The sequence below is a fragment of the Panulirus ornatus genome, chromosome 34, assembly GCF_036320965.1.
Source record: "Panulirus ornatus isolate Po-2019 chromosome 34, ASM3632096v1, whole genome shotgun sequence".
Classification (NCBI taxonomy): domain Eukaryota; kingdom Metazoa; phylum Arthropoda; class Malacostraca; order Decapoda; family Palinuridae; genus Panulirus; species Panulirus ornatus.
In genome coordinates this window covers 15,705,413-15,729,785 of record NC_092257.1, presented here as the reverse complement: position 1 = coordinate 15,729,785, position 24,373 = coordinate 15,705,413, and the positions used below count along the sequence as shown (strand labels likewise).

General features: G+C 45.5%; 1 protein-coding gene across 6 annotated transcripts in view; it reads right to left on the bottom strand.

Moving 5' to 3' along the window:
- LOC139759931 (uncharacterized) overlaps window positions 1–24,373 on the bottom strand; it is a 118,505-nt gene that overhangs the window by 91,595 nt on the left and 2,537 nt on the right. For 3 of the 6 annotated variants that reach the window (XM_071682571.1, XM_071682569.1, XM_071682568.1), the window contains exon 2: window positions 4,827–5,320. The exons of 1 other annotated variant lie outside the window; for it this stretch is intronic. The gene's annotated coding sequence lies outside the window, so the exon portion shown is untranslated. Of the gene's footprint in view, window positions 1–4,826; window positions 5,321–15,605; window positions 16,033–18,055; window positions 18,376–24,373 lie in introns of those variants that run through there. 2 more of the 6 variants (XM_071682573.1, XM_071682572.1) reach the window with 2 other exon arrangements.

The following is a 24,373-nucleotide window of genomic DNA, read 5'->3' as shown; positions in this document are numbered from 1 at the left end:
GAGAGAGAGAGAGAGAGAGAGAGAGAGTTGCTCGTCTCCTGAGGTCTGGCACGGGTTTGGCTGATCATTGTGACCAGATGCGCGCAGCCAATAGTTGATTATTCTCGTGGTGTCTCCGTCCGTATGTCTGTCTGGCTATTTACCCGCCGATCCACATTTGTTTTCCACGTGTGTGTGTGTGTGTGTGTGTGTGTGTGTGTGTGTGTGTGTATTTACCTATTTGTAATTACCTACTCGTTCTATAGAGAGAGGAAGAGGGAGGTTACTATACTCGGTATGGGTCTCCCCAACCCATCCCACCTCCTGAACTTTTGTCTATCATACGAATCTTTAGATTTCTCTATGCTGTCGGTATACACCGTTTTCATAATTCACTTCAGTCCATTGATCCACTATTTTCACGTTACGGTTTTAGATTTCTTCAATCGTATATCAGACCAATTTGGAGTCTGTCGAAGTCCCCTTGCAAGTTGGTGCAATCCTCTTTACACTCTGCTTTACCATCATGACTTCGGCATCATCAGCTAACAGATTCTGGTATGAGTTCGATTCTCTTGGCAACTCATTTACGTGGATCAAGATGAGCCATGACCCTTAGAGGTAATCCAGAGGTAATCTAGCTTTACCGACCTTCTATGACGGGACAGTGTCAAACGCTTTCTGCCAGTCCAAATAGAGCCAATCCCTCCATCATCACTCTCTCTCGTCAGAAACTGAGCACACTCTCTCGTAGAAGTTTGCGACGTTTGTTACACCTGACCCAGTTTTCCGTAAATCCTCGTTTTCTGTTGTTTAGGCAGTTTCCTTCTCGGCAAGTAGTCATTTATTTTGCTGTCTCTCTCTCTCTCGTTATCCCCTTTCCAGCGTCCTGCAGACCACACATGACAGATAGACAGGTCATTATTAGCTCAAGCTCCCGTTCCTCTCTCTTTGTTATGGCGCAGAGTCTCTTCCCCTCCTTGGTCTAAGCTTGAGGTCTCCCAGTCCTTATAAATAGGTGTGACATCTACCCTCTTTCACTACCTTGGCGCACTTCTTCGCCCTCCTCTTCCTCCTTCAGCGACGTCTTGCGCAACGTTTCGCTCGGCTTGTCAGGGGTTATCCTCCCTCTTCATCAGCACCTGGGAAGGAATTTCATCAGAACCGTGAGCTTTATATAGGTCAAGGCCTTTTAGTATTCTGCCTCCTTCTGTTCTCGATGTTCCAAGACTTTCCCAGGAGTGTTGTTGGGACGATGGTGTGTCTTCCACTCCGAAGACCATTTGGAACCCGTGATACAGCTCTTTGCATATCTAACCTCAATCACAACGCCTCTCTCTCTCTCTTTCGCTGTCCCTCACATTATCATCCACACCTCTCCTCTCGTGAATCCCTTAGTATAATTAGTTGTTCTTGAACTGGCAGTCGACTTCTGACGAGTGTATGTAAAAGCTATTGGGTTTTCTCCTGACTTGTCCATCCTATATTCGTCTCATAGTTTCGCTTTGTTCACCCTTTCTCATCCTGCTACACTCGTTCTTTGTACTCCAACACCTTTCAAACGACATTTTCGGACCTCGTCTTACCTATGTCTTGTTCACAGTATCTCATTCGATCTGTGATATCTTTTGAACCGCATTTCCGACTCGAACTGTCCCTCTGTAGATTGAACGTACCCGAGTGAGTTTCACAGAACCTACCACAACATGGGCTTGTATAATGATTACTGAACTCCATCTCCCATCAGAGGTTCCCATATAAACTCTTTTTCTTCTGCGTAATTTGCATGGTTGTGGTGGCTGCATTTGAGTGTCTGGTTTCGTCTCTGTTTTTTTCTTAACCTGTTCTCATTTACCTCATAATCAAGTCACTTTTCCCAAGTGGAGTGTCGTGGATTGATTCATTATCAGTTTCCATGCCATTATACGTGAAGATAAGATTTGCTGATGATTGTCTTATCTCTCCCTCTGACCCGTGTGTGCACGTTAACACGCTGTTAGAGGGACATTACCTATATACATTCTTAAGAGCGTGTGTATGTATCATTCTCGCCCGCCATAAGACTCTAAATTCTCCTCGTCTGTTCTTCTGTGATTGCTATTCCTCATCATACTTGACCTGCTCAGATGTCTGCCTGTCTCAGTGCTCTATGTACTAACCTGAGTGTTCCCTCCATTGTTATCTTTGTATATCAATGCATGTGTGATGTGTGCTCGTGTGTCTGTGCTTTTGTTTGTGTGTGATTTTGTATCTGTTGTGTTTGCTTGTATAGGTGTGGATGCTTGTATATCTTTTCAAATATATGTTTGTGTGTATGTGTGTCTATATATATGTGTGTGTGTGTGTGTGTGTTTACGTAACATCTTTGTGCATCTCTGAGTTTAAGTGTGTATATGAGGATGTATACATGCTTTTTACACACACACACACACACACACACACACACACACACACACACACACACACACACACACACACACACACACACACACACACACACACACACACACACACACACACACACATTATTTCCTCTTTACTTGTAGATTTATAAGCTTTGCCAAATGCTTCCCATTTTCTGCAGCAATTAATCTTCGGTAAAGTCATGTAGACAGAGAGGAATGTTTTGTTACAAACACACACATATACACATTTCTCCCGTCACATGACCATATAATTTTGGTCAGCCATATAAAGACAATTATGGGTGATACTGAGGAGTAAAATTAGGTTTCAGTATAATTAGTTTCTTTCAAAACGAATAACTGTCATCTAAAATCAAAATCTAAGACACCCCAAAAAAAAATATATGAGCCTCTAACTTCCGTCACATTTTGATCAATAGCTTCATTGATTTTGAAAGATGTTCAAAAGATATGGCGTCCGTCATTCAAAACACATCCATTTCATTGGCAGTCTAATTGATAGCTACATTAGCATCGGAAACGAAAGGAATACATGACGAATGTAATGTGGGAAGCATTGCACATGACCCAACCCCAGCAGCGGGAAACAGGTTCAGCGAGAAAAACTTGGCCAGTCTTATGCCAAACTTGATATGGGAAAGCCAGACACCAGAGGAGACCTGATGGTCTATGACAAGGTTATCTGCTGGAGGACAGTACATTGGGAAGGACAGATAACACAAGAACTGATGTTCTATGACGAGGTTATCTGCTGGAGGACAGTACATGGGAAGGACAGATAACACAAGACCTGATGGTCTATGACCAGGTTATCTGCTGGAGGACAGTACATGGGAAGGACAGATAACACAAGACCTGATGGTCTATGACCAGGTTATCTGCTGGAGGAAAGTACATTGGGAAGGACAGATAACACAAGACCTGATGGTCTATGACCAGGTTATCTGCTGGAGGAAAGTACATTGGGAAGGACAGATAACACAAGACCTGATGGTCTATGACCAGGTTATCTGCTGGAGGAAAGTACATTGGGAAGGACAGATAACACAAGACCTGATGGTCTATGACCAGGTTATCTGCTGGAGGACAGTGCATTGGGAAGAGAAAGTATACTTTGGGAAGAGAGAGTATACTTAGAGTATACTTAGAAAGTATACTTAGAGAGTATACTTAGAGTATACTTTCTCTGCGACACCCTCTACCATTACGTGTAATGTCAAGTAATTACACGACCTTACAATTTTGAATATGATGATATAGTAGGTTATACGTTATCATCATACCTACGTGGGCACCCACTGTTATAGTGATGTATATGGGGTTCCACTGGACCCACTCCTATAATACTGTACATGGGAACCCACTGCTATGGTATTGTACATGCTGATTCAGTGGACCCACTGTTATAGTACTGTACATGAGGAACCCACTGCTATGATACTGTACAATGTGTTCCACTACTATAGCACAGTACATGGGAACCCACTGCTATGGTATTGTACATGCTGATTCAGTGGACCCACTGTTATAGTACTGTACATGAGGAACCCACTGCTATGATACTGCACAATGTGTTCCACTACTATAGCACAGTACATGGGGACCCACTGCTATGGTAAAGTACATGGACACCAACTGCTATAGTAATGTACATGGGTATCATACTTCCATTCGATTATACACAGGGTCATCTTACATGGTATATCATAACACATGAATACAAATGATAAGTGAATTAGATGAGAAAAAAAAGGTATTGTTGATAACATGGTTAATTCTAAACCTAGAACAGAACAAGCAAAGGTAGCAGAGAGAGAGAGAGAGAGAGAGAGAGAGAGAGAGAGAGAGAGAGAGAGAGAGAGAGAGAGAGAGTAAATGGGAGACGGTAAGCTCAAAAAGGTAAATGAACATTTATAATACAGAGATAAACAGCAGAAAAAGGAAGATGAAAAGAGAGTAAAGGGACATTTCTATGAAGAAATAAGTAACAGAAAGCAAGATAGAGAGGGTGAAAGAGTATTGTCAAGAAAGAAAATAAGAGGCAGAAGGAAATATGGAAAGGGTGAAGGATAAACGGACATAAAGAGCAATCAAAGGGAGAGACGAGAAGGAAACACAAAGAACTCACCAAGGGAGAGAAGACAGGTATATGTAAGACACGGGAGAAGGGAAGATGAACACAAGATACGAGAAGAAGAGCATACATAGAGAGGACTATGGGTGTAGGGAAGTCGTCTGTGACTGTCTGGGGTGGGGGGAAGGCGTGGGCGTGAGGGCGTGTAGGGAGGAGGAAGAGGAGGAGAGGAGGAGGAGGAAGGTGGGTGTGTGTTGGGTGTGCGGTGTGTGTGTGTGTGTGTGTGTGTGTGTGTGCAGCAGCAGCAGCAGCAGCAGCAAAGGGAAGGTTCGCCAGGCTAGACTTACCCCCACGTCAGACGTCCGCTGGTCTTGGCACACCCTCCTCTCCCGATCTGTCTCGGGCGGCGGAGGCGGAGGCGGAGGCGACGATGGCTGCGATGGTGTCGGGGCCGACCTGTGGACGCGGCGCCCTCGCCGAAGATGGCGCGGCCGGAGGGAATGGGCAGAGGAAGAGGGCAGACAGAAGGAAGAGGTAGAGGCCAAATGTCCACGGCAGGAGGAGGAACACCGTTAGCATATGTGGCGCTTTCCTGGCACACTGCCTTGTGTTGATTTCCAGAGAGAAGGAGGAGGAGGAGGAGGAGGTGTGTGTGTGTGTGTGCGGGGTGTTGTTGTGCGCGTGTGTGTGTTGTGTGTGTGTATACACACTGTCTCTCTCTCTCTCTCACTCTCAGGGAAGGAGCCCCTCGGGCGGTCTTGCTTCAGGTCCTGAGGGTTGACTGGTTCGAGGTGGTGAATTCCTTCCCTGCACGTCGGGTTCTGGTGTATATGCCACAGACCTTGAGGGGGTGGAACACAGAGATTATTAGGCGAAGCGACACACATATACAACCTGGCTACACCACTGTGTGTGTGTGTGTGTATGTGTGTGTGTGTGTGTGTGTGTCTGTGTGTGCAACACTATATAGCCTTCAGTTCGGGGTATTATACCGGTCCGTGTGGGTGGTGGTTGGCGGTAAAAGCGTGGGTGTTCTTCTTGACACACCTAACCACCACCCACCCACCCACCCGCCCGCCCACCACCCGCCCACCACCGTCGCTTGTTTCTCGACGACGATTCTCTCTTGTTTCCGGTCTTGTGTGTGTGTGTGTGCGTCGCTTCTCGTCCTTGTCGTCGCTGTTGTGGTTGCTGCTGCGTCTGTCGTCCCCCGTCGTGTTTTGTCTTCCTCGTTCGTTATTGTGTGTCGGTCGACCTGAGTCGGAGTCTCTCTCTCTCTCTCTCTCTCTCTCTCTCTCTCTCTCTCTCTCTCTCTCTCTCTCTCTCTCTCTCTCTCTCTCTCTCTCTCTCTCTCTCTCTCTCTCCACCTCTGTGAACCGGTCCACACATCACATCATCCCTCCCCCCCTCCCCTCCCACCTCTCCCCCCCCTTCTTCCTTTCCCACATAACGAAACGCGACCCCTTTGGGAAATACGTTGTCTTACATTATTCCAGCAGTTCACGACGCGTCTCTCTCTCTCTCTCTCTCTCTCTCTCTCTCTCTCTCTCTCTCTCTCTCTCTCTCTCTCTCTCTCTCTCTCTCTCTCTCTCTCTCTCTCTCACACACACACACCCGACGAGCTGCAGTTCCTGGACGAGAAATGGCAGACGTTACGTCTATTTGGTCCAATATACTGGACGTAGAACTGTACATGCGACAATATTGTATTGGATTAATGTGAATGATCACAGAGACTTATGATGCCAGAATGTATATGATTAATATGAATGATTAGAGTTATGATACCAAAATGTATATGATTGATATGATTGATCAGAGTTATGATACCAAAATGTATATGATTGATATGAGTGGAGAGTTATGATAATGGAAGGTTTTCAAACTGGTTTCATAGACCCCTTAAGCACGACGGTACAACCCTTGATTACGACATTACGACCCTTGATTACGAAGGACCCTTAAGCACGACGGTATACGACCCTTGATTACGACGTTACGACCCTTGATTACGACGGAACGACCCTTAAGCACGACGGTACGACTCTTGAGCACGACAATACGACCCATTGAATATGCATGTCTTTTATGCACTATAGTTACGACCCTTGAGCACGACGATGTGACTCTTGGCCACAGAAGTACGACCTTTGAACACGACGGTACGACCCTTGAGGACGACTAGGCTGCAACCCTTGGGTATGAACAGCTGTGATTTTTTTTTTTGTTTGTTTGTTTGTTTTTCGCCTGACACATGAAGGTCAGGAAAGAGGCCAGGCCATCATAGCCAAGGGTCATACCGTCGTGCTCAAGGATCGTATACCGTCTTGCTCAAGGGTCGTACCGTCGTGCTCAAGGGATCAGAAGGACACTTGCCAGTCTTACATCACGCAGGATCGCCAAACATTGGGTCTAACACAATGCAACACTCCATATAAAGCCTCATTTCGTATTTGTGGATCATTACCATAACAGTGGCTGCCAAAAATACATATATGATATATATATATACATACATACATACATACATACATACATATATATATATATATATATATATATATATATATATATATATATATATATATATATATATATATATATATATATATATATATATATATACTTCCGGCTAGACGGTTGGCCACAGCTACTGGGTCAGGGCGTCTGGCTTCGCCCACTGGCGGGGGTGTGGGCGGGTGTCAGGGAGGGACCCAAAACCACGCCCAACTCAAGCCACGCCCACTGCTGTAGGGACGAGGGGAGAGAGAGAGAGAGATGGGGGGGGAAGGGGGGAAGGGGGGGAGAGGGCACAAGACACCGGACGTGTTTGGGTTCCTCGGTGTGGGGGGAGGGGGGGGGGGGACACCAAGGGGACACCAAGACGCATCGTCTCTACGCAAATGTTGGCGTCCTAACGAGAACCCGGAGCCACGCGACGCGTCACATGTCGCCTCATCTCTCTCTCTCTCTCTCTCTCTCTCTCTCTCTCTCTCTCTCTCTCTCTCTCTCTCTCTCTCTCTCTCTCTCTGACACACACACACACACACTGACCTCAGCTATGAGGGGGACATAGAAAGCATTGGCTATCCCCGCCTCTTGCTCGCTGCCAAGCTTCGGTCTGTGAAACCTTTATCATCTCATCATGGGGCTTAGGCCAGAGCAAGGCAACACCTTCTCCTTCCTCATCTAGAGTAAATAAAAAAAAAAACTACCTTTTTTTTAGTGTCATCGTTTCTAAAGTTCTTACTCTATCACTGTATGAATATTGATGAAGGAAATGTACGAGCCACGTTCGCTGATCTGTCTTACATTAGACCTCGGCGATATAGCGGCCATAAGGATTAAGATCTGATATTTGGAAATTAGGAAGGAAAATAAAAGAATGTCATAAGAGGAGGTTCTGCTGCGGTAGGTGAGGAGAGAGAGAGAGAGAGAGAGAGAGAGAGAGAGAGAGAGAGAGAGAGAGAGAGAGAGAGAGAGAGAGAGAGAGTAGTATAAACTGAAGGATACCCAACTTTTTTTTTCAAGTTTTGTTGTTACTAGTTATACATTTTTGACCGGTTTGTGACACCCTGAACCGTCGCTGCTTTGTGACCCTGAGTTGTCACTGATGAGTGACCCTGAACTGACACTGGTTTTGTCCCCGACCTGTCACTGGTCTGTGACCTTGAACCGTCCCTACTTTGCAACCCTGAACTGTCACTGTCCTTGTGACCTGTCGCAAGTCTGAATTGAGAGAAGACACGTGATCATCGCAAGAGAGAGAGAAAGGACGCGGAAATAAAGAGAGAAAGAAAGATGAGATGGAGAATTGTGAAACGGAATCGTCGAGGTGAGAGTGAAGAAAGACAGGGTTAGAGGTTGGAGATGGATGATTGTTTACGGAGAGAGGAAAAGAGCGTTATAAGACACGACCCTCTACAACACCAGATCCAGGTGGACGAGTGGAACCATCAGTCACCACCGTGATGGAAAGCTTGGAAGGGACGACTATACATGAGGAGAAAAACAGATGACGGCGGAAGGATAAAGGAAACGAAGTTGAGAACAAGAAACGACTTTAAAGCCACACACTCCGTCAAATGCGCTACTGACGTCCACAACAATGACAAAAGACTCAAGAAAAGCCTTGTGAGAGAGGAGGAAGAAGAGGACCAGATATGGGTCACACCGGCAGACCTTGCATTTCGAGGTAGTTAGAAAGAAGCGATACGCGATTCTAAGAATCTAAGAGAGTGATTCTTGGAAAGAGTTTCGATGTGTTTTTTTCTTTCTGGAAACGGATCAACGGGGTGATAGTTACAATGGTTAGAATTGCCTCCCTCTTTCGGGAAGGATTGAACTAAACTCTATCTCCAAGAAGACGATGGGAAATAGACGATTGATTAACGGAGGTATAACTCAAAGACGCATTGCCCTTCAAGTGGGCAAGAGACATATACATTATCCCAATTGGCTTTTACGGGTAGCGAACTCCGAGGATCCTGTGTGATGGAAATACTCTCTTAAATTCTTAGAATCCCATTTCTTTCTTTCGAAGTAATTATGGAAGGAGAAAAATGGGGGGTACCGAGAACAGCGCCTTGAGCAAGTTGGAGAGTTAGCTGGAGTTGGATCAAGTCGAGGAAGTGGAAGAATAGCTGTACCGTAGAATTTGTCATTGGTTCTGTCGCTTTAAAGGCTCATAAAGATTACTTGGAGGAAGTCAAGTCAATACGTGTTCTTTTCTTTATGAAAGTGACTTTGACCTCGCCCATAAGGGACAGGTCAGAGTTCAAGCCATCCTACACAAGGGTCTTATCTTTTATCGTGATCAAGAGTCGTACCGTCGTAATCACCGGTCGTTACATCATGCTTGAGGGTCGTACCATCGCGATCTGCCGTCGTGATCAGGGGTCGTCCCGTCGTACCATATCGTCCTCAAAGGAAGCTACGTAACCGAGTCAGTCGTCCGGCGTGGCCAGAGTTTTGAGATTTTTGGCAATCCTTGGCGTCACACTGATCTCCTTTTGGCAATCCTTGGCGTCACACTGATCTCCTTTTGGCAATCCTTGGCGTCACACTGATCTCCTTTGCCCCTCGGGGGCGTGTTCTCCGACACGGGACAGACTTATATTCAACCTTTTCCCCTCCTCCCTTCCACCACCACCACCCCCAGACTAGCGGAAGAGCTGGCAACAAAATACATATATACCCGAGCCCCATGCTAATGAGGACCATTCTTATGGTCTAAACCCTACGGCGTCACGCCTTTAACTACTTCTCAACTTCTTTTCCTTACGAATGGCTTGTCAGCGTCAGAGGTTCTACGTCATGCGACCTCATCCCTGGCAAGACAGATGGCTTCGCCCGTTTGTAGGTCAGACGGCCCCGCGTGTGTGCATTCCCAGCTGGTCACTGCCTCCGTTTGTACCCGCAAAAGACAGAAAGAAAAAAAAAATCTGAACGCGTCTGACAACTAGAACGTGACGTCACGTCTCCTCAAAAACATAAAAGCGTCTCTTGATTGGCTGGTTTGGTGTTTACATGCGTGACGTCACGGCAGTCTGACATCTGTATAAACGAACGAACAACTGATAAATATATATGAGATTGTCTCTAGTCTTTGTCGACCGCTAATGAGACGCGTTGTTTTAACCCGACCACCACAAAGGAATTAAGAATTTATCAACGCAAGTTTTCACCTCGGTGGTTTAAACGTCCATTGCCTTATTTCAGTGGATTTCCATCGGTAAGAAAAGATGAAACGTCCTCAGACATTGATTTCTAACCTTAACAAAAATGCGATATTTGTTATATTTTTTAGTCAGTGGACATCAAGTTGCAGACGAGTTAGAATTATGATTAGACTCTTCCTTATCACACACACACACACACACACACACACACACACACACCTACACACACACACACACACCCACACACACCACAGAGAGCAATCAGCTATGCCCAGGTTAACAGGAAGCTGAATATAGACCCAGTTCTGTGGATCATTTGACATCTCTTGTGATATCCCGCGCTTCCGCGTGCGTCTCGTCCTCAAAAGAGATTTATTTTTTTTTCTAAAGGATGTGATGGTGAGCGAGGATTGTGAGGCAATCTGGACGAAATAATGAGTTTTAAGAACGTGTGGTTTGTGGTGGAAATGGTGAGCGTGGATGGTGAAAAAAGTGGGGGTCTGAGTGGTGACGGGAACAGCGAGATGATAACTCGGGTAAATCGCCCGAAGATAAGATACAGAGATGGTGACATAGGCGGGATGACGTTAGACCAATAAATCTGGAGAGGAAAGGAATATGTGTCTTTCCAAAGTCAGGGACTTGACCAGAAGCACGATGCGGAGAAAAATATATGGCCGATCTCTTCTAATTGTTATATATATATATATATATATATATATATATATATATATATATATATATATATATATATATATATATATATGAGGCACGTAATGGTGGTTTCTGGTGTTCCCTTAATGACCCCTTAAGGTTTCTTTTTATTTTGCTTGTTTTCTTTATTCTGATTGTACTTTCACTCTCTTCCTCTCGCTTCCATGTCATCTCACTCTTACTCTGCACTCACTCCTGTCTTCCTCTGATCTTTTATTCACCATGAGTATCTTTCCTCGTCTTTAATTCTTCGTGAGCGGAAGCAGCGAATGGAATGGAAACAAGAGATCGTTCTCGTGCATGGGAAATGAAAGAGAAATAAAGAGATCGTTATCGCGCCCAGGAAATGTCCTAGAAGCTGAGAGTGTGGCTATCTTCGTGAGTTATACTGAGCCACAGCTGGCACACGATCTGATCCTTCTGTCGTTGAGGAGAGACAGACTGTCTCCTGTTTTTAAGTGGGATAAGATCCTACACCACACGTTTCAGATCCGCTTGTGGTCTTGTATCCTACAAGTGAAGGGGGTTTGACTCTCTTGAAGGTTGGATTACTTAACGCATATGGTTTTAGATACTAAATCTTGCGTACAGCTAAAAGGCCGTAATCCTGTGTCTTACGTACGCTGTGGATTCTGAACCCATGTGTATTGCGTCCAGTTAGGATCTGATCCTGGAAAGCTAACAAATTCATTTACATATACAGATTGGAACTTCCTCTGGACAGACTGTAACTTTCCAAACACAGATTCGACCTGATTTCTCAAATTTTCGGAAATCTACGATATCAATCTAATATTCCAGACCAAAAAGTCCAGCTGATAATCTGCACATCGTTTCAAGTTTAGAAGAGATTTTCCAGCTCCTTTTCCAGTGTGCTGGAACGCTGCAGGAGGTCATAACGGACCATTATGGAAAGAATCTGTCCCTCACGAGCTCTCAAGAAAGTCTCTGTCCTAGAGCAACATCCAAAGGAGTCTCTGGAAAGCCTTTGTCTTGGGGGCGGCAACCAGAAGGAGCCTCTGGAAACTTTACTCCTTAGACAGATTCCAGAAGAGTCTCTGGAAAGCGTTTGTTCCAAAATAGCTCCCAGAACTCTCTCTCTCTCTGAAAACTTCTGTGTCTTAAGACTGCATCCAGAAAAACCTCTGGCACTTCCTCTGTCTTAGGGTAACGACCACAAACGCCTCTGGAAACTCCCCTATGATGAGGCAGCATCCAAAAGTCTCTGGAAACTTCTCTGGCCTAGGACAGCGTCCAAGAAAACTCCTCGTCTGTCCACCATGTAGTGTCCACGAGATCATGTGTACGTTCTCGACACAGTTAATAGAAATGATTTTGGTCTCTTTTCTCCCCTCGAGATGCGGGGATGGGGGGGGGGGGTGGTCTTTGCCTCTGGCCTGACTGGATGAAGGAGCTTAATGAGCAAGGAGCCTTAGGTACAAAGAGCCTCAAGAGCTACGGGAGCTAGGAGCCTCAGGAGCTACGTGAGCTAGGAGCCTCAAGAGCAAGGAACTACGTGAGTAGGAGGCCTTAAAGAAACAAACAGGATACCCTCCCACGAGCCAAAGGAACCTTGCTAACAAAAGGAGCGTCGATAAGAAGGGTGTGTGTGTGTAAGGGTGTGTGTGTGTGTGTGTGTGGAGGGGGGGAGGGATCCTTTTAAAGGAACACCGAGGACCATATCAGCACAGGACGACGATTGCTGGAAACTTTATCGTCCTACGCGAGTCGTCTGCTCGTCTCCCAGCCTCCAAGGAGGCATGGATCCGTGACTCGCGTCTGGCTTACGCTTCCCCTAGTTTTTTTGATGTTGAGTCCAGTCAGCCATACGAGGATTGACCGTTATGGTTGCCTCCCTCTCTCTCTCTCTCTCTCTCTCTCTCTCTCTCTCTCTCTCTCTCTCTCTCTCTCTCTCTCTCTCTCTCTGGGGGTGTCCACTTCTTCTTTTATATCACAGTGACCGACACGAGGTGGTCATCTTGGAGCGAAAGAAGGATGAAAGATGAAGGAAGGTGACCAGAGCTCCCCAGGTGTCAGTGATGGAAGAGGTATAGAAAGGAGGAAGAGAAGAAAGAAAGAAAGAAGGGAAAGCAAAAAAAAAGATTAGCTCCGAGAGAGAGAGAGAGAGAGAGAGAGAGAGAGAGAGAGAGAGAGAGAGAGAGCCAACCTGGGGTTCCCGTTGTCCCTGGTGGCCTTGACACACTGATCCCCTCCCGCACTACGACACCACATGACACCCTTCTTGTACAGCAGTAGACCCTCCCCCCACCCCCCAACCCCCCAACCCCCCCCCCCCCCAACCACACACACTTTCTTTCTCTCTTCCTGCACCCTGTGCCATCATCCGCTCCAACCCCCCGTTTTCTTTACCGTGTGACCGGCTTATGCGCTTATATGGCCAACCAGTCCCTCTCTCTCTCTCTCTCTCTCTCTCTCTCTCTCTCTCTCTCTCTCTCTCTGTTAAGATAGATAGATAGATAGATAGATATATGGGTCTGTTCACCTGTACCCACATCTACAATTATACTCCTTTATCTACAATTATCCTCCATCATTGGAAGAGGATTATAATTTCCTACCTATTAACCACAACCTTACTTTCTCACGTGAATGGTCCGTTTATCTGTCGAAGACTGAGACAGCTACGCCAGATAAATAATCACCAAACAGATAGATAATTACCAAACAGATAGATAATTACCAAACAGATAAACAATTACCAAACAGATAAATGATTACCAAACAGATAAATAATTACCAAAGCTTTCCCTCACTTCATCCATTCTGCCGACACTGTCTTTTCCGTTCGTCTTATGAATGAATGAATTCCATAATCCAATGATATAATTCCAAAAATTTTTCCCCTCTGGTTCGTATTGGCTCTGGTTGAGTACAAAGGATGTGCCAGGTATGATGCAAGCCACTATTATTACACCATCGACACCACTACATACACCACTCCAGCCACAACCAACACCACGAACCCACCCACCCACCACAAAACTACCACAACTACCCAATCGGTATTCACAAACGCTCAACGATGATTGGCTGGTTATTTGGTCATTTAAGATATCTTAGGGGGGCTTTAAGCCCCATCGACAACTCGATTCATTAAGACCTCCCCTCCATGCCTCACCTCTTAGTGTTGCCCCGAGCTCCCTCCCTGTGTTGTTAAGTCATAACACACCAGTCGAATATCTTAAAACACCTGCTCCAGGTCTTCAAGCTACTTCTGAGACTCCACAGGCTCTGGGCACATGCATCGTCCACACACACACACTACCCCCACAAGGAGATCTAACGCCCCCCCAGTACCAAAAGCGTCACACAGGTGAGGTACGTTTCGTACCATTCGCTTCGGTGATATTTACGTTGTTGACCTTGCTTACAAATAGCGTCTTGCCTAGTTTTCACGATTCAAGAGCGTCGGTTCAAGTGCACTAATCACGAGGATCCGCTTGCTCTCATACACTTACTCGGTTGGTGGTACGAACAGCCATAACTCTCTCCTGAAGGCACAGGAGGAGGAGAAGAAGGAGTAGTAGCAGTTCGCACGGCGTTCCCTGAACATACTGTGAGGTGGTGGTGGTGACACAAGGGGGCGACTGTTGTGTCTTCTACAAAGGGGTGGTGGCTGTTTGTATTCCACACCTCGCGCTCGTCTTACACAACAAACGCCCGGTACGCGGTATGTACTCACGTGCGTGCCCGCGGCGCCCCCCCCACGTATCTACATAGTTCCTGGCCTTGCGCTTACAACCAGGTGCCTTCGGGAGGATCGATGAGTTGATGATAGTGGTGGTGGTTAGGTTAGGTTCGGTATCTTTTGAGAAACGACTTTCGTGTGGTTCGTGGGTTGTTTGGGCTTCGGGAACGGATCAACTACCGGGAAGGAGGAAGGAGAGGTGGGGGGTGGTCGTTCATTAAGTGGCCCTGGACGTGAAACTACCCCATCTACAAACCATGAAAAAAAAAAGATATCTCTCAGGAGGTAATTAAGAGACCCCAAAAACCCACTCGTACTATGCATGGGGGGAACTTGGATGGCAAATGATTGCATGATTCCTCAATTCCCATTTGCATATAAATGACGTCTATAATTCGTCTCTGATCAGGGGTATTTCGCCTTGGCTTACATGTGTGATTCAATCCACGGGACAGATCACGTAGAAATAATGAGGCTCTTCCTAACGTAGAGACGAGAGTGTACCGTGATGTAAAAGTGGCTTTTGATGGAGTGCGCGAGAGCAGTCGCTTCGTTGTTCAGTGAGGATCCTCTTCTGTAAAGTAATAAAGTATGTGTTGTTTAAGTAGAGGTTCGAAACCTGATCTGATGAGGCCAAGCTCCATATGTGTAGAAGTTCGACCCATTGTGATGTTGAAGAGGGAGTTCAGTTATGTAGGAGTGAGTGACGTGTACTGTTATGTAGGAGTGAGTGACGTGTACTGTTATGTAGGAGTGGGTGAGGTGTATGGTATGTAGGAGTGAGTGACGTGCACTGTTATGTAGGAGGAGAGTTCTGTCGTGTGTGTGTGGTGAAGAAGCGCCAGTATCGCAAGTCTTGGAACGTCCCATGTCATGGAGGGCGATACATCCTAATCATCCTAGAGTTAAAAAGATCTTTAATTACTCCGAGATGAGGAGTTCCTTTTGCATGTATATCAGTGAGGGAGGTTGGGATGCTGTTACGTTAAGCCAAGAATCCCATAAGGAAATGGGAGACTCACCTCACCAAGACGTCGTCAACACCAGCCAAGAAGCTGGGGGGTTGGGGGTTGAATGTGGGTAGTTCTTAGTGGCTGTCAAGCTCCTCTCCCTGGCTCAGGTTACTGCGGTAGTCTTTTTTTTTTTGTATGTCTCCTCTTCTGCCTCGCTGGCCACAATGGTATTTGCCAAACAAACACACAGAAAGACCTTACCAAAATAAGATGATAAGGAATCCCTTTCCGTCAAAATCGTTCTATGGGTAATATCACAACACGTAATCTCCCATTGACCTTATTTTCAACGTTTTATTCCCTCTAGGGAAGCTTAGGTCACGGGCCGCCTGCGGAGGTGGGTGTGTGTGTGTGTATGTGTGTGTGTGTGTGTGTGTGTGTGTCTACCATTTCTACCCACGTCTACCCCCGGGGGTAAGTTTAGGTGGGAGGGACCCTCTGGTCGTGCCAAGGGGGATGGAGGGAGGAGAGGCGCTCTTGATGTGTGTGTGTGTGGGGGGGGGGGGGATTCTTTAATGAGGTTTTTGTCTTCGTGGTGCATATATGTCTTTGATCCCAGCGAGGCGGGTGTGTTTACTGTGATGATCTTCGCCAACCTAGAATACTTTTCATATATATATATATATATATATATATATATATATATATATATATATATATATATATATATATATATATATGATGTATGTATATAAATAGATAGATAGATAAGTAGAGAGAGAGAGAGAGAGAGAGAGAGAGAGAGAGAGAGAGAGAGAGAGAGAGAGAGAGAGAATGTACCACCAGAGACCATCATATGAAATCAAAGTGAAAACTACTTCGGGAAGACATGAGGGAAGTACTACTGCTGTTGTAGTACAAGAGTTGTGGATGCATGGGACTAACTGAGCCAGGAGATGGTGTACACAGGCAACATATACGGTAGTTTGAAAAGGTGTACGACACTAGTAGAGAAAGTTAAGGGGGCGCCCCCCACGAGTGTAGAACTCCCTCCTTCGTACAGTACAAATAGGTAATTTATGTACACACAAATAGGTGCTATACTGTATCTCTTTATATACCTACGTCTGTGTGTGTGTGTGTGTGTGTGTGTGTGTGTGTGTGTGTTTGGACATTGGCGAGCGAAGCAACGCCTTCACATCAGGACTAACTTTTGTACCCATTTTCTTTCGTACTTGAGGAAAACAGAGACCCATAAGTTGTGTCTGTAGGGCACCAAACTAGGTCAGTGTGTCTGTAGTTCGTCCTGACACACACACACACACACACACACACACACACACAAGGGTAAGTGACGGGGGCAACGCGAGCGTGAAAAAAAAAACTCGCTCCCTGTAACACACGAATATCAGTCTTACGAAATTAAGTTAGGACTGCATCAGTTTACAAGGGGACCTAGACAAAGTCCAAAGTTGGTCTGTGAAGTGGATTGATGAAACCAAACTGGAGTAAATGCAGAGTAATAAGGATGGGACACCATGAAGAAAAGACTTCGATGTTAATGCTATTTAACGGGATGTAAGTCGTAAGAATCTGTATGTGTGAGAGAGAGACGGTCTTGGGAGTCGACACCGTGTGCCTAACTTACTGAAGTGGTTCACTCTCTGCTCGAACCACAGCCGGACGCGATGATACCTGAAGTGGTTCACTCTCCGCTCGAACCATAGCAGGATTCGATGATACCTGAAGTGGTTCACTCTCTGCTCGAACCATAGCAGGACTATAATACCTGAAGTGGTTCACTCTCTGCTCGAATCACATAGCTAGTCTCACGCCCCTCTGATACAGAGTCTCCGGCAGGCGAAGTCTTGAGAACTTCGCAAATAGATTAATGAGCGATAAAAAGCACAGTTTCATGACGTCATGCATATATCACTCTTTCATTAGGTAAGGAAGAGAGGCATTTGAAAGTGCCATTTGGATGAGACATCAACAAAAAGGTCTCATACGTCTGCAGAATCTTATTTTCCCTCTCTTCGAGCACACATTGATGAAGCAGTTTCGAAAATTTTAGTGGAAGTATTTAGTTTTAGATTTAGCACAGTCGATATTACTAATCAAAGATTGGACGATTTTTTGTCAAAAAGATCAAAGGATCGTTTCTTTACAGACGACAGAACGATGTTGGGAGTGACTTCTTGTGGCCACAGTTTAGGGGGCCTTGTCAGTTATGACTCGTTGGCTTGCTAGGTCTGAAACGGATGTTCTAATCTCACAAGTTGTACCTTAAGGGTTCTTGTTTACCCATTCGGACATACGTCCCATATGCCACTGCAAGTTGATAAGGCTAAATTCTCAACAGTGTCAGTAAGTGAATGTAGTTGAAAATCAACTCATAATGTGTCACCTTGTGACCAGATCTTCTCCAGTTGGCCTCACACCACACACACATATACGCCCTACAAACGACACAGAACATCGACCAAACAAGCCTCAAAACCTCCTCAGGCTATACTTACGGTCGCCTGGTTACTAGGGTGATAAAGAAACTGCTACACCCCAGAAGACACCCTCCCTCTCCTCCTCCTCCATCTGCTCCTCCCTCTACTCCTCCTCCTCTTTCTGCTTCTCCTCCTCCTCCTCCTCCTCCGTCAGAGTAATCTCTTCCTTGCCAGCGAATCTAACCTCTGCGTTGGTAACCCAGATCCTGACAGTGTAACTTGATTACTCAACACTTGACCACTTCAGCTTTGGCTCTCCTAACCTCATTCGTAGATTCCCTCGTCTAATCTAACTCAACACCTTCAGATTTATCTAACCTTACTCTCCATAGTTCGCCCAGATCTGCGGAATAGTCCTATTGAAACCTTATATATATATATATATATATATATATATATATATATATATATATATATATATATATATATATGTCATCTGTCCTTTGCTTACATGGTCTGGTAGAGTGCCATACCTCCAGCCCTTAGCCAGCTATAGAGGCGACGAAGCGTTTGAACTGTGGGAGAAAAACCTCCTCTTGGTCCATCGCCCATGAAGGGCTGGACCAAGTCCAGCTGTGTGGCGGTATGAGACAACACAGTGGTAGCAAATTTCGTTCTTCATCACGCCATCAAGACAGGGTTCAGGGCTTGAGATATGTCCTCAGGGCTTGAGGAGTTTAAAAGCAACGCATCTCGCCCTCAACACGGTGTACAGATATCATAGATGGGTATGTTGAAGGTGTATATATCGAGACTAAGAAGGCATTCCCGTCCACGTACAGGTCATTATGAGGCTAAAGTGTTGACAATGTTAAGTTAGTGTTATATTCTTTTTTTTTCCCCTCGTTGTCATTTCATCCTTAATGGTTAATTTTGAGTCGTAATGAGTCATGTAGATATTCACTCCTAATCTTCGATACTGACTCATACACTTCATGCATTAAAACCCACGGTAGATTTTCCTTTACGAGGCCATCTCAAACATTTCGTAATGACTGCTCGTTTTGGTTGAGAGGGTGAGCGAGCGCGTATTTGCCTCGTGGCCTGGAAGACGAGGGTTCGACACCCCGGGGAGCGAGGCTTCAGCCAATGTGCTGTTCGTACTGCGTATATTGTGATCAACCCTGCCCACACACCGTGTCAAGGGCCCCCGTGGGCTGCCCACAAAACACCTGGTGGTGGTAGTGTGGTGGTGGTGGTGTGGTGTGCCGTCACCTCGCTCAACTGGTAATGGCGTAACATATGGCAGTTTAGGGGGACTTGAAGGGAAGCAATTCATCCCACATTCTCTCTCTCTCTCTCTCTCTCTCTCTCTCTCTCTCTCTCTCTCTCTCTCTCTCTCTCTCTCTCTCTCTCTCTCTCTCTCTCTCTCTCTCTCTCTCGATGCCTGCTGAACCTGGACATTCAAGCGTCCAGTCATTTCCAGGGATACGTGTCTGGTCTTGTTCCAGTCCAGTTAACATAGCCTCACTCTCTATTCTGAGGGTCATCACAACAGAGCGACAGTTCTTGTCTTGGTCCCTCCTCTCATCTGTTCCCGTCTGTTGCACTCTTATACCGTTTATTGCATTCCTGTACCATCTGTTGCTCTTCTATACCGTCTGTTGCACTCCCATACCGTCTGTTCCACTCTTATACCGTTTATTGCATTCCTGTACCATCTGTTGCTCTTCTATACCGTCTGTTGCACTTCTATACCGTCTGTTGCACTCATGGACCGTCTGTTGCACTTCTATACCGTCTGTTGCACTCATGAACCGTCTGTTGCTCTCCTATACCGTCTGTTGCACTTCTGGCTTAATAATCTATTTCCTTTCTTTCTTTTTTTTCCTCTCGGTCAAATCTCAGACATTCTAGTTAGTTAAGCTCGTTTTTCTTTGTCTCTTTCTTCACAACTTCTGCCCGTATTATAGAATGATTCTTATATTAGGGTGATCAGAATTACCGCTTCAAGCGAGTTCTGCAAAACATGGGGGGAGGATGGGGGCGCGTGTTAATCTTGTACCCCTAACATATTTTGTAGTATCAGGTCAAAGGTCAAGGGTATAGCTGAGATGCAATGCCCCCAGGGGACTTGACCTCTTCAGCGTTCGTAAACATAAGTTCTTTCTCAAGTGACGTTGAGTCATGGCTGCCCAGAGACCATGCTGTGTAAGATATACTCTCTTCGTCTCATTGACACCTCTGTCATCTGTGTGTTTACGTCCCGGTCTTGTACTTTGTGGAATTATGTATTTGGGAAAGGCTGGTCCTCGGAGAGGCTTGTTTTTAAACCTCTTGTAAACCACAGTACGACCCTTGAGCACGACGGTACTGCCCTTGAACACGACTGTACGGCCCTTGAGCACGACTGTATACGACCCCTAAGCACGACGGTACTGCCCTTGAACACGACGGTACGGCCCTAGAGCACGACGGTATACGACCCCTAAGCACGACGGTACGGCCCTTGAGCACGACGGTACGACCCTTGAGCACGACGGTTCAATCCTTAATCACGACTATTCGACACAGATATATATATATATATATGATGACCTAATGTTCGACCTAATCTGTGAGGGTCAGGTCGAAGGAGTGTTCATCATACCAAAGGATCGTACCGTCATCTTCAAGGGCCGTACCGTCACGTCGAAATGTCGTACCGTCGTGCTCAAGGGTCGTACCGTCGTGCTCAAGGGTCGTACCGTCGTGCTCAAGAAGTGAAGTGAGAATAAGCAATGAAAACACAGATACACAAATAGAGATATGTACCTCCCCTCCAATCCCGACCCCCCCCTACCCCCCACCCCCACCTCCTTCCCCCACTTCATCCGAGACAGACAGACAGACAGACCCACCCCAAGGGCGAACCCGTCATTGGTAACCTCGGGATTATCAGCCTGACGATATCTGTCCCCCCTAAAAAAAAAAAAAAAAAGTGTGAAAAATAAAAAAAAAGGTTCGAAGACAAGAAGGGGTTAATACACCGGGAGACGCGACACCGGGTTTATTTGCTTAGGGAAGAAAGTCGCAAACATCCGGGTTGGCTGGGGGAGAGTCTGGGCGCTGTAAGGAGGAGGTGGGAAGTTGGGGGGGCGGAACCGTGGCACGGAGGGAAACACAAAGATGGACACCTGATGTTCCGTCTTCACCCGGTTCTTAGATTTTCCCTCCGCTATTTGTTCTCCACGGTTGTTCATCAGACAACGCTACGTTCTTCCCGGTAGTTCGTGAGGCCTTGTTATCTCTGTTCTTCTCGGTAGTTCACCGGGCGATATGATGGTTTCTGCGAACGGACGAATCGAGCAGGCAGAGCAAAACTCGGTATATATAGACATGTAAACAAAGAGAGGACGACAGTGCCATCTGTTGCTTAGCTTTTGAACTTGGATATCTGAATTGATACCGTTATATCTATTTCGAGTTACATGTCTGAATTGTTAGTATAACCTGGCCCCTAGTGTTATATATAAAAAGGACTGTTCTCTCATATGAGATCGTATACGTCTCACGAGTCGTTCCGTCGTGCTCAAAGGTTGTACCTTCGTACTCAAGAGTCGTACCCTTATATTCAGAGCGCGTACAGTCGTATTCAGAGGTCGTGCCCTCTTACTCAAAGCACGTACTCAAAGGATCGTACATGACTCCAAAATAGGTGAAAACATTACATGAACGAAACAGTTGAGAGAGATATGTATATACAAATTGTGTCGAACTCTCTCGAGAACAGATCACCCACACACACCTTCATCCACCCACATCCACCGCTCCTACCCACTCTCGCCCAGGCATCCCCCCACACACACCACCCCACCCCCCACATCCACCAGACACACACACCACCCACCACCCCCCACATCCACCAGAAAATCAGATATAGAAGTAATTTCAAGCCAGCGTTCATACCATATTTCCCCCATTAGACAGTCTATTTCATAAACACATAAGATCCCAATTTCTTTTCCTATTCTAATACCGGGAAAATAGTACCAATTTCGACCCAAGTACTCCTTTACTTCCTATGACCTTTGAACCCAGTGTACTAGTTTAGAACGTGTTATTTACCTCGATATCATCATGCTTCTAATTGACCCCATACACAGCTGAATGGGCCAAATGTTGAATGGGTCGTTAAATGGTTTGTTGGATTAGTTAATGGATGGGCTGTTCGTAGACTATATTCTCTGATTTGTCGCAGGAAAATGATGTTGATATTAATAATGATGATAGGAATGATGATGATGATAATAGTGATGATAATAACAATAATAATAATAACAATAATAGTAATGATAATAATAATAATAATAATAATAATAATAATAATAATAATAGTAATAATAATAATAATAGTAGTAGTATAATAATGATAATAATGATAATATATAATAACAATAATGATGATAATAATAATAATAATGATAATGATAATAATAATAATAACAGGGCACCACAACTATTAAGGCAAAGCACTTGGCCCATTTTCCACTCTGACCTTGCATAGTGAACAAGCTGGTGTTCTAGATGAACAAAATGAGTGAGGTGGTTGATGAAGAACTGCATGAGGCTGTTAGCATGAGATATTTCAGGTGTTATGAAGAACATTTGAACTTAAGAAGCGATGAGCGAGCTTGAAGAACATGGGAGGAGGAACATATTGCCAGGAGCAGAAGGTTCATAATTTCACCAGAGTCAGACACCTGGGATCTCTACCCATGTGAGGATTAATAAGGTCATGGCTGGGAAAACCTTATACACGCCTGAACATAAATATCAAATAAAGTCGTTTTATTTATAGGATTATTATTTCAGTAAACAGTTTTGTTTATGTAGTTTAAAGCCTTCAATTTGGAGGATTTGTTTTGTTAGACTAAATTTAGCCCGCCCCGGGACGGTACGACCCTTGAGCACGATGGTACGACCCTTAAGTACGACGGTGCGACCCTTAAGTACGACGTTACGGCCCTTGAGTACGACGGTACGACCCTTAAGTACGACGGTACGACCCTTGAGTACGACGGTACGACCCTTAAGTACGACGGTACGACCCTTAAGTACGACGGTACGACTCTTTATCATGGTGGTGCGACCTTTGAACGAGACAGGACGACCCTTTGGTACGATGACCTGACCTTTGACCCGAGCCTTGAGAAGGGTCGCGATCAAAAATCAAGTACACTCGTGCTCAAGGATCGTACCGTCGTACCCAAGGATCGTACCGTCGTACCCAAGGATCGTACCGTCGTACCCAAGTGTCGTACCGTCGTACCCAAGGATCGTACCGTCGTACCCAAGTGTCGTAACGTCCTACCCAAGTATCGTGCCTTTACACCTAAAGCATCGCACACCGCTACACCAACTGATTTATTCAGTCACCCGATCCGAACACCTCAGCAAGGATATATGCCCAAGGCTCACAACCTCTCGACCTTGGTAGCTACGTGTCTCATAACCCCCAGCTCACAACATCTCGAGGCTCCTTGTTCACACCCCAGACTATAACTCCTGGTGATGTTATAGGTAGACGATCATGCAGTGTAACGTGTTTACCTCGGGTAAGGGGGCGTTACACCAGATCAGGGTTGAAGAAATTGAGATGTAGGTTGGTAAGGGTGGGGTATATATATATATATATATATATATATATATATATATATATATATATATATATATATATATATATATATATTGGAAAGGATCACAATTTTGCGCGTGATCAAGATATTCCTATGAGTCCACGGGGAAAATGAAACACGATAAGTTCCCAAGTGCACTTTCGTGTAATAATCACATCATCAGGGGAGACACAAGAGAGAAATATAACAGTCAGTTGATATACATCGAAGAAACGAAGCTACGACGCCATTTGGTAAACATGTGATTGTCCAATCACATGTACTTACGGGGACCCCAAGCTTTTGATTTTATAGTTGTCTTTCCCATCTCGACGACCCCCACCCTCCCAGACCCACACTAGCAACGAGGCTGGGTCGTCCGTACCTCACACACACTCACAAGTAAGGCCAATGTTGTCCATATCAATATATTTCTCTCCGTTACCTTCTCCTTCCTCACTCCTCCTCGTTACCTTCCCCTTCCTCACCCCTCCTCGTTACCTTCCCCTTCCTCACCCCTCCTCGTTACCTTCCTCCTCCTCACCCCTTATATCCTCAACAGCAGATCTTTGAATGATTCATTATGAACTCTGTACGTATGAGAAATTCACCTGTACGAAACAAAAAGGAAAAAGATACATAAAGAATAGAAAATTTGAAGGAAGAACCTCTCGTCTCTTGCTAGAACCTCACACTGCTTCGTTCTACGTAACGAGAACCTCTCTCAAGGAAAACCCAA